Below are 3,721 nucleotides of genomic sequence, written 5' to 3'. Positions count from 1 at the left end.
GTCGCCATCCCAGCTTGCAGAGGGCTTGGGAGAATCCAGACAGGGTTGTAGCTTGAAGGAGAAATGGCAGCGGTTGGCCTCAACCTGCCCCACTGGCAACTTGAGGCTGGAGACAGCTGGGTTCCCTTCTGTGCTCCAACCTTCTGCAGCTTTTTCTCAGGTCCTATGCTGGAAACTACAGGGTGGGGCAGAGAGAAGGATGTAGGGAGGGGTAGGTGGAGAGTAGCTTCTATGACCACCCCAGTGCACTGAGGCTGGTGGAGGGGATCCTGGGCTGGGAAAGCACTGGGCTGGGCTGGGGAGTTCAGGAGGCAATGGCCCCCATGCTCAGCCCTGAAGGGCCCTTGAGCACTTTCCCCCAGGCCTGCAGAGGCCTTGATCCTTCACAGATCTGAGGCCCACGGAATGCTCCAGACACAAGGAGGCTTGGTTGGGACAGCCCAGGAGTCCTGGGCAGCCCACTCTGCCTCTTGTCCAAGTATGGTCCTGGTGAGTTTGGACCTGCCATGGTCTGGGGCTCCAGGGCTCCCAAGAAGATGGAGTGAGTGACAGAACATGACATGGGCTTTCTCCCAGATGGTTGAATTCTTTCAGGCTTACAAAGAAGATGGAACTCGGATCCTGGATATCCTTCTCTGTGGTAAGAGTCAAAGACTGGTCTCATGATGGCCAGCCACTCGCTCCTGAGGACAGGAGCAGGACCTGGTCACTTCCTTAGTTACTTGGGCAGACCCAGGATGACTCAGACCCCAAGACTCCTGAGTTGAGGGTGTCCCAAGCCACAGCCCTGAAAGCTCTCAGGAAACCCAAAGGAGCCCTCAACCTTCATTCCCAGGCCTGGAGAGGCAGTGATGGGGCATCAGAGGGACCTTGGACACCCAAGCCTTGAACCCCTCTGTAGCATGTCAGCCCTCATTGTGAGATTTCTCACCAGCCAGGCCTGCTCTGAGTGCCTCCATGTGTCTCCCAGGTTCCTGCCAGCCCAGGGGTGAGGGTGGGATCTCCAGGACCTGTAGGAGATTGGGCTTAGAAAGGCTAAGTCACTTTCCTGAGGCTACCAGCTAGTCACTGCAGAGAAGGGGGTTGGGGTCTGGTGGGGCCCTATTCTTCCCATTGAACAAGGTGGAGTGGGGTCATCTCTACATCACTGTATTTTTCACTGGTCTTACCCTAGTGTCCTCCGGGACCTGAGCCCATAGTCCCCTCCATGTCCTGAATATGTAGGGTAGACACAGGGTCACTTAGGTCAGCTGACCCATTCTTCCCCTGTCCAGAACATGTTCGGTGTGTCTGCGAATCTGACGTGTGGTGGGCCCGTGGCGTGGCTCGTCGGGGCTGTGCTGGTGGTGGCTCTCATTTTTGGCTTCACCTATTGTTCCATAAAGCAGGTCAGAATGAGCAGCCTCTTGCCTGATGGCACGTGGGCCTGGGCTAGGGTGGCAATGGAGGCAGCAGAGCACGTGACCAAGGGGGAGGCCCAGGTAGGGTCTGGGAGAAGGATGTAGCCCCTCCATGGCCCTTGAGGTCTAGTCTTGCCAGCTGGCCTCCCTTGCCTACCTCATGGGGCTCTGCTGAGCTCTCTCTCTCTCTTCTAGGTGAAGACAAAGGAGCTGTTTAAAATAAATTGATAGAAATCCTGTCCAGGCACCAGTGGAAGGATAGCACCCCACCTCTGGAATGTCGTGTGATGACGTGCTATTTTACACTTTTCAAATTTTAAGAGTGAACAATGTAAACTTTAAATGATTAAACATGATTGAGCACCAACTGTGTGCCTGACTGTCTTCTAGAAGCAGGTTCTGAATTCCACAATTCTGGATCCTTTGAGACCCAGCTTCACACCACCACCATGGCACTCTCTGCCATCCACCAGTCCTCACCTGGCCCTTCACCAGAGCTGCCTGGCCTGGGCCATCAGATCAGGTAGACTGTCTTTGGGCCCCCCAATCCCCAAGCTTCACACCATGGGCCTCCTCAGGCTGGAAAATGGGCCACAGATCATAACCAGGTGGGGTCCCTGAGGTTTCTCTTTTCTGCTGCCCTTGGCCTGAAAGAGATCAGTAGGAGCTCTGCCCTGGGCCCCTGGGAAGCCCTGACTCTTCCTACAGGGCTCATAGGACAGTTCTATGGGTGGCCTTGGTTAATCAGTTGGGGGGCGGGGGGAGGTCTCTCCCTGTAGTCCTCAAGGGCACCTAGAATGTACTGGGAGTCAACATTCTGAGATAGGGAGGAACTACCCAAAATAGCCAGGCCTTATTTCTGCCTCTCCAGGGCAGGCAGCATCCTGAGTTGGGGAGGTGCTGACCAGGGCAGCCTGAGTTTGTTATGCCTTCTCTTACAAGCACAACAGGCTGTCCTTGGAAACTTTGGCCAGGAGTCTTCTGGCACCTGAGGTATAGAACCCAGGAGAGGCTGCCACTCAGGGTTCCACAGTGGTGGTGCAAGTGGGGCACAAGCCACTTTCGTGAGCCTTGAGGGACCAGCTCTGTTGTCCCCTTTTCCATCTATATGTAAAAGCACACTTTAAGTGCCTTGTGTGCGAGTGTGCTCTGACTGCAATGGCTGAAGCACCTGGACCCCCATCCCTGCTGGCTGGTGCAGTGATCATCTCCACTATCCTCTGCCCAGAGGAAGTCATTCCCTGGGATCCGGTATGAGTGACCCGTCTCCCAGACCTGTCTCCAGGAGACCTCAGCACTTCTGCTGATCCCTCCCAGGATGGCGAGGTCTCATCACCTCCCTGTCCTGGAAGTCTCCCAGGCCTGATGGCTGCCCTGTGGCCCCCCCCCTTCCCCCCGCCAAGAACTAAGTGTGGGCTCTGTGGGGGGGCGGGTAAGCTGGCAGCCTGGGGTAGCCAAGAGGGGCTATCCTGGCTGGCTGCATTGCAAGGTTCTTACAAATGCTCCTTATGGGTGGCTTGGCTTGGGGCAGGAGGAGAACTCTGGGAGTTTTGAACCCCTCCCACGTGTGTCCCCTTAGTGCCATCCCTGCAGGAGGAGGAAGGAAACAGCTTTCTTCCTGGAACAGGAAGTGCGACTGTGGGCGGGGTGCTCACTCTGAAAACTGCCACAGCATGTAAACAGATGGGTTGTTTTCAAAATGTTGTGGGTTGTTCAAAATGGGCCACTGTTGTGTGTGTGTGGGGGGGGGCTGGGGATGGAACCTAGGCCCTCCCACATGCTGGGCAGGTGCTCTACCCCTCCCCTCCAGCCATGGGGGCTAATGTTTTGAGTTACGTTTTTTAGCATTAAGCATTGACTCTTAGGAAAATCAGGGCGTTCCATCTTTTCCCATGTTAACTTGTTTTGAAAAATTATTTCTATATCAACCTTGTTTATAGCATTCACATTATGACCCATAGACACCATTTCCAAGTCGTCCACCTGAGTGGCTCGTGTCCAGGGACCCAGGCTCTACGGGGCCTCTTGCTGAGGGGTTGAAGTCATTTCCGACTGGATTCCTGTGTGTTTGGGTACTGGGGGCTGAACCTAAGGGCACTTAACCACGTTCCTATGTAAGGATTTTATTTTTTATTTTGAGACGGGGTCTCACTAAATTGCACAGGGTCGGACTCGTGGCTCCATTCGTGTGGCAGGGCAATCCCGGCGGGTGGGAGGACGCCACGGGCGCCAGGCAGCTCGGACCCGGATCCCCTTCCCGCGGCTCGGCCTCCGCGTTTCCCCTTGACGCCCCGCCGGGGACCTTCCTTTGTGTTGCTGGC

The sequence above is a fragment of the Marmota marmota genome, unplaced genomic scaffold (assembly GCF_001458135.2).
Source record: "Marmota marmota marmota unplaced genomic scaffold, marMar, whole genome shotgun sequence".
NCBI lineage: Eukaryota > Metazoa > Chordata > Mammalia > Rodentia > Sciuridae > Marmota > Marmota marmota.
Note: the sequence above shows the minus strand (reverse complement) of the source record.